The sequence below is a fragment of the Anopheles aquasalis genome, chromosome 2 (assembly GCF_943734665.1).
Source record: "Anopheles aquasalis chromosome 2, idAnoAquaMG_Q_19, whole genome shotgun sequence".
Classification (NCBI taxonomy): Eukaryota; Metazoa; Arthropoda; class Insecta; order Diptera; family Culicidae; genus Anopheles; species Anopheles aquasalis.
In genome coordinates, this window is record NC_064877.1 from 10347501 (window position 1) to 10362500 (window position 15000).

The window sequence follows — 15000 nt, forward strand, 5'->3', positions numbered from 1 at the left end:
GTTGATGTAACATAATTGTGACTTTGCGCATTGTGAGCCAGTCGTTTAAAGAACAAAGTAACCTTTTGTTGAAGATGTGCCCAGTAGGCTCGGTTTACTTTCAAGCAGGTCAAAAGTTCAAATCGGAAAATGCTTCTCTCGTTATTAAATCATTTTTCATTTTAGAAAATTTGCACAACACATGTGTTCGGCACAAAGAAGTACGTAAAATAATCCCAATAAACTCGTTAGGCAAGCATTTAATCATTCAATCAGTCCAACACAGGAACCGGTCAACTGTGCACTGTCATCATCAATCTTGGACGAAGCAAAACTGGACGACTGGACGAGAGCAACCGTACCAAGGCAATCTAGCAGAAGAGGGCACTGGAGTGTTCATAGGTGCTAATTGTTATTGTTGAGCAACGCCAGATTGTCCCCCTAACAAACGGGAGTTTGTCGGGATGGTCGGAAAGAACGGAAGGATCGGAGTGCGCGCGGCTGGTCGTGCCACGTGTTGACGGGCACCGATCAACGTCGTTAATAATCCTTTTCCACTGGCCTGGCCATCCGCAAAACACCAATAACTCCTCTGCATTTCGATGACTCACTGCGCCATGACAGCAGATTATTGAGGCAGCAGCAACAGCAGCAGCCGTAGAAGCACGAAATGCTGCTTCTGCTGCCGCTGGTTCTGCTGTTGAGATATTGGTCAGATCTCACGTCAATCCTGCAGATTGGTGGTGCGCGATTGCGAAAGATTGATGATGATGCCCCGGGTCGTAGCCAGTGGTTTCGACGGGCGCCATTTTTGCGATATCATCCTATCCGGCATGCAGGGACCGGCAAGAAGCTTCACGGACCTCTGGCAAGAGTTCAGCGTTCCCATCGTCACCGACTGTGGCACGAGACGCAGGACACGAGATGAGGCTGGCAGTGTCAAGGCTGGCAGGCAGGCTGGCAGGCAGGCTGGTCAGGTTCAAGATCGTGTTCGATTCTCGAACATCATGTTCTCCGATTTAGCTCGATCTGATCCCGCGGAAGGCTCATAAAAATACGGCTTAATTAGACGATGACGATCGTCATCGCTGGCAGACTCATGCCCCATTCCATTCCTCGCTGATTCTATCGAGAATGGCGCGCTAGAAGGAACTCGCTAGAAGCGCAATACACAGGCGATGAACCTTGGATTGCGTCGTTCACGGAGTCATCTTCGCTAGGGCTCACAAAAAAACGGGAGATGATCTCATGGGCCGCTCACGAGCCCGCTGCGGCTGATAATTGATGGGTATGGAGCCTAGCATACCGGCCGTTTTGCAATAGTAGTGCTCCTCCTCCTCCTCCTCCTGCCGCCAGTAATGCCCGAAGAAGACACTGACTTTCGCTCGCACGCTACTAAACGCCACTCGTACGTTCCGCTTCAGTTCCGTGGTTTTTGTTGGCCCCAGAGCACAGAGACGCTCTCGAGAGCTTTCGTAGCTCTTGAAACGAGGAAAAGCGAATCTTCAGATAAGCCTTCCTTGGCGTTCTTATTCATGCTGCTGCGCTCCTCTTCACTGGAGGAGGAGGAAAAAAACGCGGCAATAAATATTCGCCTTCCAGCGCGGAGGGCTTAGCTTTCGAGAAGCATTTTACACTCCAGCACCACCTTCACACTCGGTTCCGGGAGATGTAGAGAGCGTCAGTAGCAGCTAGTGCTAGCTGGAGGTTTCTTGGCGATGATTTTTGCACAATTGCCCAAACGATTTCCAAGAGTGCGCTGCCTTCTAAACGTTTCCTTCCTCTCGAGAAGATGCATTCTCGGCGTTGACGTACTCCTCGTATCCTCGTAGCCACCAGACCAAACACGAGATACGCAGTTGCAGTTGCAGCTTTTCTTCCCTTCCGAAGGTAATCCGTTAACGGTACAGTGGGTCCCTCTGCGTGACTGCACTCTGCACTGTTACACATCCTGCCCTACTACACAATGATGCCGAAGCCGAAGCAGTTTGTCCCGTGTGCGAGAAAGATAAATTATAACCCCAAAAGCTCCCATGATTTACTGCCCGACATTGAGCATTGTGTGTGCGGGCCGCTCGGTTCGGTATGATGATGATTCCAGGCCAGTGTTCCTGGTCCGGGATGTACCAGGACACATCACATACAAGCTATGCTCTGCCACAGAAACCTAGACAATTGCACCAGCTGGGCTGGGGTCTCTGTTGCCGGATAGAAGATGCCGGTCCGGTCCCCGAGTGAGTGCATCTTCAGATAAGGAAGCAAAAAAGGCCCAAGCTGGCGCATGAACCTTCCCAACGAAACACCTCGTAACACCAACAGCACCACTGAAGGATGCGTCAGCTTTGCCACTTCAACTACCTCCTGCTTCCAGAGCTTCCCGTTTCCTGGAGCCCACGAAACACCTCCAAATGCATCGTAATGGTGTCACAAAAGGGGTGAAAAACGGTTACGCCTCTCGCCAGCCGGCGGTATGGTTTTTCCCGGAAAACCCGACTCCCAGCTACCGAGAATGGGTCTGAAGAAGGGACGCTTTCGAGAGCGCTCCAAGCGAAGGCAATCATTGCGCCAGACGGCATCATCTTGCAAGGTCGGTATGGTATCGCTGCCGTGCTGCGTCAACAGAGGCAACAGCAGACAACAGCAGCAGCAGCAGCAGCAGCAACGGAAGCTGTATAGGATACGCATTCCAGAGATAGCTTTCAGCCAACGATGAGTTATGATAACCGAACGAGCAAAAGACGTAGACGTAGAGGCTGCTTGCTTCTTCTTCTGCCGGGAGGAAATCTAAAGGGATTAAAAATGGATAAAAGATTTAGGGTGAGAGCAAACCGAATTTCCATCGGATTTCCATGGTTTTTCCCAAAAAAAGGGAGGGAACCATAAAATACTGTCAATTTTGACAGCCAGGGTCTGGCCTGGTCCATCACCAGCGGCGAACTAATTGGATTGTTTCACTTTGTTAAGCATCTTCTTCGCAAGAATGCTTCCATCAAATTCCGCCCGTCCGTCCGGACGTTCGAGGTCGAAGTTTCCTCGAATTTAATTGGTGCTCCATCCACAACCCTCTCCCGAACCCTGTCAGCATCCATCCGGAAGTCCGGGATTGGACGGCGTGGCGTGTTTTTGTGGGTGCCAGATCCTGTTGTGCTAGATTCCTAATAACGCCGTGCTCCTGGGTCGCCGTGTATCGTTTGGAGAATTCCAAATTAAGACTTGATTCCGCATCGGCCACAAATTCATTCCAAACATTCCAGGCATTTCCATTTCGGAATGGGGTGTGCTGGGTGCTCTTGGGTGCTGGGTGCGCTGGGTGCTGGGTGAATGGCTCCTCCCCGCGGGCCACAGTAACCCTTTTAGCGTGGACTTTCGATTGGTGTCCTGTCCCAAAAAACCCCCTGCATCGGATGGGAAAAAGTTGACATTCACTTTATCATCAAACTCTTGGCCTGTTGGTCGCGTGGTTCTAACGCTCGTTCGTCAGTTCGCCAGCAGGCGTACAATAATGGCTAAACTCAACACTCTCCGACAGACCACCCAGGACAAGCCCCGGGGGGAAGCGTCTATTGTTGGCCTTGCGATCCGAAGGTCCTGCGTCATCATCGTCGTACCGTTGTGCGCGAAATAATTCTCTCTCGCAGTGGTCTCACGCCACGTCCTCCGCCGATATCCTTTGCCGCGAGTGCGAAGATGCGGATGTGATGATAAATGTTCCAGAAAACCGCACACCGCAAGCGACCACAACCGCGGGAGTATAGTCCCTCCTACGTAGGGAAGGCTCGAGCGAGGAGAGAAACCCGAGACGCCTCGATGTCTGCGCCGAGCTGTACCGCTGCAAAGGAGACTTCGGACGAAACAATTGGTATCACCGACCACTTCAGCCGGGGCTTGGGCTTTCCGGGCTGAGCCAGCTCACACAATGGGACCGACCGACCGACAGCCGACCGACATCGACATTGCCGCGCGCTGCTGCGGGAAAATTGAAATGAGGTTTCGGTAAAATCAAATGTGATGGCTCCATTATGGGCCTTCCTTGTGTGTATTTTGGGCATAGCTTCCGGTTGGCAAGGAAGCGCTCTATCGGCATCGGCCAACGGGAGTTCGCCAAACTGCTGTACGATAGGAACGAGCTGATAGTGAACCCCTAACTTCTGCTAGCTCGCTAGTTCTCCAAATGAAACCCTTGCTCCGGCCAGCACTAGCTGAGGTCTCAGGACGAAAGGATGCGCCCCGGTTGTACTCTATCGAGCAACGAGCGGGACTGGGACTTTGTTGTGGACCGCATGTGGAGTACGCGAGACTTCCCGCGGAAGCATGACGATGTTGACGGTGGAAAAAAAACCCTTCTCCAGCACCACCAACGACCCGTTTCCAGCCAGACATCGGTTGTCATCAGGCGGGTGTACGTGTTAGTTTGTGTGTCTGCGTTGGTGTGTGTTCTGATAATTCTGCCCTAGAGCATGTCTCACATGCCGATAAAACGACCGGCAGACGGACCGACGGTTGGATGGAGGAAAATAAATTAAAATCCATGGCGCTTTCGAGGCTTTCTGTGTGGCTGGGAAAGCTGAAAAGGCAAAAGCGTCAAAATGACGCTGACGCGAATTTCCACTCCACGAGTCCACGGCCGGAAAAACCTTCCCCAAAACCAGTAAACGTCGAATACAAACAAAAGCTCCGCACCGATCGTCAGTCGCCGGTCGTGACCGGTGGCCCTCGAGGAGCGAGTGATTCAGAAGACTCCGAGGGAAACAATAGGCAGGTTGTTCTGTTGAAGAGTGTGCCAAGTCAAGGGGTTATCTGTCGTAGAATCGCACCTTCCCCCATCTCGGAGGCTGGTCCGTTTCGCACAAAGCTAATGAAGTTACGATGTGCCGGCCTCACGGAAGGTCGCGCTGACGTGACTGCGACGACTTTTGGGAGACTTGTGCTGGACCGGTGCGACTCAACAGTAAACAATCGACCGGAATGGCCACCGCTGGGCTCCGTTCGTTTAGCCGAGGCTATCTCAACAGTTTAGAAGCGTTCGTGCACTGCATTCTAGAAAAATGTTTCCGGTGAACAGACTCACTCGCACGTCGCGGTCAAGGCTTCTGGCTTCCAAAGTGTAGAGTATGTGGAGTTTCTTTTTTTCAGAAATTGGTCAGCGTATGAAGTGATTTGGTAAACAGTTGGTGGCGGAAAAATCTGCTTCATCAAAGATATTTCGATGCCAAGAAGATCGTAGAGCCACGTTGCCACTTAAACAACTCTGTCTAGGGCCACCATGGACGGATGAGCAGATAATTAATTTACAGCCAGTTACCGAGTCACCGGGACGTGTCTCTAAGAGAAGTCTTGGACCTTGCTTGAAGATCCGGGACGTGGAGAGAACCGATATCCAATCATCCATCGGATCCAACGCCACAACGTGATGCTCTCTGCGCGTCCAACACCCCGGATGACGTGATGATCATCCAATCAGAATGATAATTACTCCCCTAGAGGATGAGGATGGGGCCCCGAATGAAGTCATTAAAAATCATCAGCAAAGGAAATGATTTTTTGAAAAATAAAAAGAACAAACGAAGCGACCGATCAGCATCGTCTCGTGCGCCCTGAAACGGAAAAGGGAACACTTGGGCGATACACGTGGCCACTTAGCAAGGCGAAGTGGATTGAAATCAAATGTAGCCTTCTCATCAATCTGCCTTCGCGTCATGACGCTATCTCGCTGGAATGGCAAACGGCGACGACGAAGATGATGACGACGTTGACGATCTAGGGGCGGCTTAGCCGGCGACCGGGCCTCCGGAATTGGCCGGAAGCCTCGCGCAATGAGAAAATCGGAGACGGGCTGCCATTGTATGCAAAGTGTGTGGCGTGTGGTGCGGAATGTGTCGCGCTGTCAAGCTGTCACATGCCAGGCTGGGAGAAGAGAGGCCTGGGACGCATCCGTTTGGACTTACTCGGTCGCTCGCGGTCGCAGTCGGTTAGCTAATATCTTTCACCTCACGCAATCCATCAAAACGATCTTAATCGGGTTCCCGCTAGAAGCTTCCTCCGGAATGATGCTCGAGGGTAACCGGCAAGCTACCGCGCCACCGGCGTATTTACGTAATGCACATAATTTCAGATTCGATTTCATATTCCATAGACGCGCCTGCTTGCGTGTACCAGGCAGCAAACCGTCCGTCCATCTTGTCTAGCAAGGCCTACTACTGCGATTAATGGCTTCGAAGGTAAGATTTGCGTTGTCGATCAGGCTTGTCATGTGGCAAAGTGACAGCTGTCTCTTTGAGAAATTAGCTTCGGCGCATTCAAATCCATCGGCGCGCTCTGCTCTGCTGATATGCACCACGAGAGAGAGAGAGAGAGTGTGGCTCTAACTTCCAACCGACCGTCGCGACGCATCCGCACCGTGAATGAAGTATTCGATTACATCAGCTAACCATCTTGCCAGTTTGCAAGCATGGAGATGATGATGCGTTCCCCGGATGCATCAGCTTCCCGGGGGGAAGCATCTGATGTAGCCTAATCCCATGCCATTATCCTGCTATTCCTAGCACATGTCAATATCCTCATCAACCCTTCGCCGTATCGTATCTGGCACGCGCTACTTACGCCCGCTGGGTGGCTGCACACCTATGATGCTATCGATCGTAAATTAAGCCCACGTCATTGGCCATTCGGTGGGCAGGGAATCTCGCGGAAGGGCCCCCATAGGTCCACCAAGAATGCGGTTCAACAGCATTGTGCCGGTCCGTTGGGAGTAGAAGTGTGCCCGTGTGTTGGTGTATGAGCCAACACGCAGCAAAATGCGACGATAGCCACTGGCACTGGCACTGGCACTGTCAGTGGCACCTATCAATGTCGCCACCGCCGATTGCCACCGGCTACAGACGGAACCGGTTTTCACTTGATCAAAGAAAGTGTACTTTATGGCTCCTTTCTCCCGCACTCGGCTCGCCCAGACAGCTGAACTAGACACTGGCATAGCGCCCTCCAAAACGAGCCATTGGCCATTGCTGCTGACGTTTGCAACTTCAAGGTGCGTCCCCCGGAGCTCTACAACTACGCCGAAGGGCACCAAATGATGTGCTATTTCACATTGGACCCGTGATGGGCGATGGTTTGAGGTTGCAGCCACACATACACACGCGCGGACAAAAATGTTGCTTCGTGCCAGTCGTGGGCAGTAGTCGTGGCCGTAGACGCAACATGAATGTCAGGCTTCAGCCGGCTATCCAGCTATCCCTCAGACGGAGCCTCAGTCGGAGTCCAGCCGCTTATATTAGCCGCATCCATCCATCCATCTATCCACTTTGCAAAACTCCTCCCCTGTTCGAGCACGAGCTGCGAGCTGGACAAAAGTGAAGTGAAGAGTGAAGAGGAGTGAGGGAAAAAAGAACGGCAAACGGCTCCCTGACATGCCATGGCGCTTCCAGGCATCACGGCATTCCAGAGGTGCCGTACTGTCGTGCTACTTGCTGTAATGTCGGGTCGCTGAGCTACGGGAAAGGCGTGCTGCTGGATCGTGCGGGGGCCGCACCTATCCCAGGCAACTGGCGTCGCCCTGCACTGTCCACTGGTAAAGGATTGAGGGATGAAAAGTTTTGCCACATGAAAACATTTTGATTAGTGCTCTCTCCTGAGCCATCCCACTAGCTTTTCTGCATTTCTTTTTCCAGTTGCTTTTGTCCCCGGTCTCCAGTACATCATCATCATCGTCATCGTTGTCGTTGTCGTTGTGGTTCAATGGGTTGCAAGGGGATTGACGGCTACCGGGGAGTATTTCACGACAGGATGATGAAACGTTGAAGTTATGGCCATTGTCGTTCCCGGACATTCTCGTTTTTCATTCCCTTCTTCTAGGAAAGGGAAATGAGATCTTTTTTACGTCGCATTACAGTTGCTTCTAATATCGAAGCTATCGATCGAACCGACGACGATGGAGTCGCATAAGTTGAACAATACGTCTCTACTAGAATGCAACTGTTACCCCAAAAAAGAATGAAACTGTGGGTAGGGATTTTGAAAATTTAAAAAAGAATCATCTGCTGGAAACGTTATTCAAGTGGCGCAACATCGTAAAGTATGACTGCACCCCAACAAACGCACGGCTTTGGTCGCTTGTGTTCCAATTCAAATTTATGGTCCCGCTTTATTGGGAAACGTGATGGCCACGAAATTCCTATCTGGATTCCGGCTGCATTATTTATGTGCATGGCATTACTTCGGTTACTTCACCGACGCGACTTCGGTCCGGACCGGGGCGAACCGCAGCGGAAGAGCGGCCTATTCCCGGAGCGAAATCATCTTAACCTAGTTCCTAGATTTTTTTTTTATTCCACCACGACGACGGTCGTGACGAGACCGCCAGCGTCACCATTAGCGCAGAAGCAAGAAGCAAAAAACCTCGCACCGGAAATGCACCGGCGATGGACCGGGTGGTAAAGTGCATTTTTGTGCATTCCGCTAGGCAATAAAATCCTCTTTTCATGTAGGTTCACCATCGAGCGCGACTCCACTGGCCATCGTTTTGCATTTGTAGTGCATGGAACCAGCGTGTTCCTCCAAAGGCATGCAAGTCACCACTGGGGAGAGCTTCACTTTGGAGTGACTCAAAAGCCGCCCAAAGGATGAGGAACACTGTGGTGCTCGAGTGGTATGTGCTGATTTTTATTATCGGGACGTTACAATTTTATTTACTTAGCTTTTTTGTGCGAACTCCGAATGCGCCAAAGACCTCGATAGACAGTTGTGTGCAGGCCGTAACCACATTCAACGGTACCGAACGAGTTTGGAATCCATAAAATTGTGCACTTTAGCTCCGGCAGACTGCTAAAGAGTCCACGGGGGAAGGAGTGTAGCGTCACGGAAGTTGCGCCCCTCACCTGCCAGACACTGATGACTTGTAGCTTGGGTTCGCAAAAGTGGGACGCTGATTCGCGTTTGCCTCCTTTCGGTCATCTAGCACGTGAATCAGCGTCGGGAGACGGTATTACGGTGGGATGTGAAGGATGAAGTGAGTTCTAAGAAGTTCATGAAAACGTAAGCGTCAGCAAGCGAGCGAATGGAACCTCTCTCGAGTCAGCAATGTTTGCGCACGATTGAACGATCCATTGCCGATGACCTCAGGAATCAATTCAGGAACAGTCGAAAGCCGTTTCGCCGTCTTCAAATAGATAACCGGCCGAATTGTCCTGCCAGCACAATCCTGGATCACGTCTGTATCCTCTCGATGCCGGTCTCCTTTCCTCTCTCTACTGATAGGTAACGAAAAGACATTCAATTCATTACCCACAGCTCATTTCAGCGGCCTTCTGCAGGAGGATGTTCCTGAGGATATTCGCGGAAGGTGATTCCCTCTCGGAACAGTTAATTAAATCACGCAAAACCACACCCACCCACTGATGCTTTATCGCCGACCGAGTCGTGGAACCGACGTCAGATGTAGCCACAGTGAGCCAACCACTTCCGCTTTGCTTCACCAAACACATCGTCGAAGAAGGCCCAGAAACATAAACAAACGATAAAAAAGGCTCAGAAATCCCGCAGACTGCTCCCGGGTATGCGACGTCCCCATATCACTCCCCGGAAGGATATCAAAGTCCCATTACAATAAACGTTTTGCGTGAATCGCTCCATCGGGTTGCGTCGCATGGGGTTTCTCATCCAGGGGGCCCATCATCATCAGCACCATCATCGAGCCGCTCATGCGGTCGCCATGGTCCCTTACGCACCCGAAGTGGTCGGATCGTCCAAGACGGTCCAAGGACCGGTGAACGCCGTTCCCACGACCGATCGACCACATCGATTCATGGCTTCATTGGTTTACCGTTTACACCAACGGTGCTCGAGCGGTTTGCTGGTGTGGAAGTGATAGAAGCGAGGTGATTGAAATCTAAGAAAGGCAACGTAAGGCAAACAGAACGGACGTTCGCGTAGGGAGCCACTTCCTCCCGCTGTCGATGGAGGTCCCGCACTTCAGCACTAAACGGATTTCGTCCTCCATTCCTTTCCCCGCTCTGCCACCGCTCGCTGCTGATCATCGCTGACACCCTCTCCTATCGACGCAAACAAATGGTGAAAGGACGAAAGTGAGTTTTCACTTGCCAGCAGCTGCCCCGCCGAAACCGGAAGGCAAACAGAAAACGATATTTACAGGCAATAATTTAATTCGACCGTGCCAGACCGAGCTCCCATGGCCCAGCACCGTGCGAGGCATCGCAACGTTTTGCCGGTTTTTGTGATAGGTTTGGAGAGATTTTCCTTTTCAGTCACTTTATCTCTTTTCACGGAACAACACGCGTCGTGCTACTGCGCCTCTTCCGTAGTGGCAGCAGAGAGTAATCACAATGAGTTTATGTTGGGACGAATGCGGGTATCGTTATAAGGTGAGGAAAGGCAACGGTGGTGATACCGATCGGAGGCCAGTGTTGCAATATTTAAGACTTTTTAATGACCTGTTCCTGGTGGGACCGTATCCGGTGTTTCGCTGAGGACGATGGCCCACTGCGGCACTTTAACTTGGCCGTGAATTGTTGGCAGTGCGCCATTTTTCCGGCTGTACCATTGAATCTCTAATTTATGATTTAGATTCTTTGGATTTCCTTGTACTATCTACCTTTAAATTTGTGAACGTGACGTCATCAACAGCAGCATGTTGATCATAACAAAACTTTGACGAAACTAGTGCCATTTCGAAGAAGTTTGGCAACAAATGGACGAGCATAAAATCATTTATCGTTCTGCAAACTACTTTCCCGGTGGCCTATACCACCCCTCTGTTAAGTCGCTGAATTGCTTTAGAAGTTAGTTAGCTATAGATGATGGGTTATAAATCAAAAGAGTTACCTTCTTAATCGTCTTATGCCATGTTTGCCCAACGCACTCGGCAATGGTTCTGTTTCGTGTGTTTCGTCCTCACGAGCCGACGCAAAGGATCTGCAAAGGAAGAGCGAAAATAAATAAATAAACAAACGCGAATTGGGCATCCAAAGTTTTCGATGTTTTGGGTCACGAAATGATGATTCACTTTGGTTCAGGAAAATTTCGAATGAAATCATCAAGAGGGAGGAGAAGAACAAAAAACGGAACGGCGCAGGATACGGGCTCGATGATGATGGAGCAGCAGATAAGGGAAAACCATTTGCCATTTTCATTCATTCACCCCAAGGATCCGTAATCGACCTGCTATCATTATCATCAGTGCGCGAAGCGAGCGGACAGTCCAAGCCAAAACGAAACGCCCTCTCCGTCGCGACTTCTAATCGTTGGCAAAAGGAAAATTATGTGTTATGGAGTAACTTTTCACAGGGTAATTAATTTCCCGGTCGCTGCCGGTGGTCTCCTTTTGGTAGTGCTCGCCCCGGCATGCGGCATGATATCAGCAAACTTCCCGCACCCTTCGAGAAGGCCTACCACCGTCCACGGTATTTGCGTTCCGGAGGACAAAGAGCGGAAATAATAACAACGTATTTGACGATTATGGGCGCAGCATAAGGAGTGAGGTTCCGGTGAGTAGGATCCGATGGCACGAAACGGAACTACGTTGGCGGTGAAAATACACCGAAAGAGGGAGGGAGAGAACGACTACAAAAAGGAAACTACCTAGGGCCACTTCAAAAGGGCCGACGGAACGGAAATGGAATGCTAAACGACGACTAAAGGAGAAACAAGCATATTAGCCCCGTAGCTCAGCCGAAATTACGACGTCTCGGTGGTTTATGAAAGCTTGGTCCTTTCGCTTTGCGCTCGCAAGTTCCTTCGGCTTCCGGTGTTTTGCCAGTGCTGCCATAACCATTCCACGCAAAAGCATCGTGCCAAAGTGCCTTAAATCATACACCATCAAAAAGGAAAACATGCGAGGAGTGATAACAACGAAGCCACAACAAATCTTCTAAACGTCACCATTTGTGAGAAGAACAACAGTACAGCTCGTTGACAAGTGTGCGTGTTGTGGCGAAGCAGGCGATGCTTTGGGAGGATTCGAACGCCACACCTTGATCAAACATGGAGGCGTGCATTGTTTTGTAGCAGTACATGCTTCAAACACTTTCTCTCCATTTTATGACAAACGGCCATTGCTTTTAGAGCGACTAATTACACGCGCTTCGTCGTCGATAATGATGGCGGAAGCGGTACGGTCCAACAAAACAATTAACACACCAAACCAAAGAACTGTCCGAAACGGAAACACCTTGCGGGGCGAGTGTGGTGATGGTAATGGTTTTGTTGCCTCCATCATCTCCGGGGGCCATAAATATCTCTGTTTATGACAGGTAACACAGCGGGCTTTCATTCTCCGTAGCTCCCGGGCAAATACCCAAAAAAGAAAAAGAAGGAAAACGCTTAATGACGAACGGCAGTTACCAGGCATTTCTCCGAGAATACTCTGATTGAAGCAATAAAACGTGTTTCCTTCCTTGCCATTGCCACTCGGCACCGTTGGCCTTTAAAAAGCGAAAATTAGACATCCTACCAGGAGCTGTTTTCGTTTGCAGCTGGTAGGTGGCACCTGCAGAAGTAATATAAACAACATCCTTCACCGACTTTAGGGCCAGCACACGGTGTGGCTGTGTAAAGTGTGGCTCAACTCTCACCTTCAACACCTGAGGTCTACGATGGCCCTACGGTCGTCACCAGACCACCAGCCCACCAGGCAATACTGTCGGTTGATTCCGGTGATCATAAACATAAACAGTAATCAGGCAAGTTTACGCAACGATTCCGACAACGACGACGGCCAGTATGCCGTGCCCTTTTTGGTAACCATTCGACCGTGCAGGTGACGAGTGAAGGACGCTTACTGTCGGCTAAGGGATGGGATGGAAAGGATGAAGGATTACGAACCAGCAAGTGCCAGTCTGGAGGAGAATCTTATGGAAATATCCTTCCGCCGGGCGATGAAACTATCTTTGTCCCTTTTTCGAAGGTGTTTACCGGGAAAGGGAAATTGAAAATTTGTTTCCACACCCACACACACACGAACACAGAGGAGGGACTGGCAAATTATGCTGTCGCACTGATTGCGCATTTTAAGGGTTTCGGTAAACCGTTTGATGATGGTTGATTTCGTCACCGGAAGACGGGTGGAAAAAGGGTGGAAAGCGTCTTATTTAATAACCAAAAACCCCGGGAGGCATCGGCAATCACCGCTGGTGCCTTTAGGTTTTCCCCAGATCCAGGTTGAGGTTTCCCCGAGGATCGCAAATCGTTGTTTGAATATTATGGTCCCTTCGCAAACTCATTCAACTCCGAGATCCGTCTTCGAGGATCGGTGAACCACAACCTCTCGGAAGGGATTTGCAGGATATTGGAAACGGTTTGGGGAGGCCACCCGTCGCGGTCTTCGTCGGTTTGGCTTCCGATCGAGTGAACATGAAGGTGATTAAAAGCTGGAGACTGAGAGAGAGAGACAGGGCGGCGAGTGAGGTATGCTACACGGAACGGAACGGCTCGTGGGAGCCTACGCTAGGCCTCGAAACGCTTGGAAGCCATTTTGGAATGGACGAAAAGCAATTAAGTGACAAAATTTATGCAAATGCTCGCCGTCCGCGCTTGAGCACCGTTTCGTCGGCCAGGACACAGGCGAAAGCTCGTTGCTCCCGTTGTTGAGTGGAAATTTATTTCCAACCCCCCCCCCCCCCCCCCCCTGTAGAATGACGAATCGTACGCGAGCATCATCAGGTTTTAGAACGCCCAAAGTTTTCCCAACTACGAAAAGAAATACGATTTTCCACCATCACCAGGATTCTTCGCCGGTAACAAGCAATTAAGGGGAAGCGCTCATGGAGACTCCACTCCATTCTTGGCTCTACTCTCGATTGGGCCAATTAGAGGACGGGTTGGGGGGGGGGGGGGGGATATTAAGGATTTCCGTTACTAAAAGCAGCTTGTGAGCTTTCAGTGCATTCGTAGCTAACCGTCCATTTTTTTCTGTGCTCCACATGGGTTCATGGACAGCGACAGTTACACCGACGACTGCTAAGCCCTACCGGACGCTAAGTCACCCTCGCCAGGAGCCAGGATGCTCGCTCTGCGCTCTGTTTACTTTATGGCTTTGAACTACAATGAACCGTACCGCTGCGCACCCGCTGCTCGGGATAAAATAGTAAAAGCCAACATTAGCTTATGCCACGGTTATGTCGCCCTGCCAGTCCATTGTGTCCACCGTGAGCCAGAAGATGTCAAAAGACGAGAGCGAACAAAAGAGCGAAAGTCAGCGCGATTCTGACCGTGACAACAGGAGTTCCCTTTGGCCTCCTCGTTACAGTTACAGTTTCGCATTGTGGTTCCGAGCCGTGCCGAGCTCGGGTATTATTCTGTTTGTTTTGACGCTTTCAAGGATGAACGTGAGACGTGCGATTCGCACAACAAGGACAATGTGTTCGGTAGGATCCCACTGGTTTTTTTTTTGGGGGGTCTCTGTTTGTCTGCCAGAAAATTGATACTAAAGGTAAATAAGGATGAGAGCATCAACAATGAGTTTCAAGATGGCTTCATCGTGACAGAACGCGAGAGAGAGAGAGAGCCTGGCTGACCTGCTGTCAGCATACAACGGGAAAAAACTAATAAAGAATCCTTGATTTCGTGTTGTTGCATTGGACACGAAAGCATAGAGACCATAACAATACCCATTAGCGATAGACCTCAGCTCGGCAAACCATCACACCAGGGAGTCCATCATATTGCTGCCATCCACAGTGTGGCCCCAAGCATGCCGCGAAATGGCTGCCAATCTCATCTGTCACTACGATCCGGGTGTATGACAGCCTGAATCTTCCATATCACATACACCAACACATTAGAGACCACCATTCGGTGGACTAATCATGTGCAATAATCAAATCATAAATCATGCCCACACGCATAAATCCCTGCCATCCCGCTACACCGTGTTCTAGTGTTGAATGGAATACAGTAGCGAAGATAAGTTTATCGATAACTGTCACTCGTCGCTGGAAATGGTTGTCAACCAGAGCTTTCATCACGCGTCGCACGCTAACACCCTCCGGCACGGAACGATTGACAGCCAGT

General features: G+C 50.5%; 1 protein-coding gene across 3 annotated transcripts in view; it reads right to left on the bottom strand.

The window, feature by feature from the left end:
- Positions 1-15000, bottom strand: part of LOC126569361 (uncharacterized) — a 109949-nt gene that overhangs the window by 23890 nt on the left and 71059 nt on the right. For all 3 annotated transcript variants that reach the window (XM_050226392.1, XM_050226389.1, XM_050226390.1), the window contains exon 3: positions 10816-10905. The gene's annotated coding sequence lies outside the window, so the exon portion shown is untranslated. The remainder of the gene's footprint in view (positions 1-10815; positions 10906-15000) is intronic.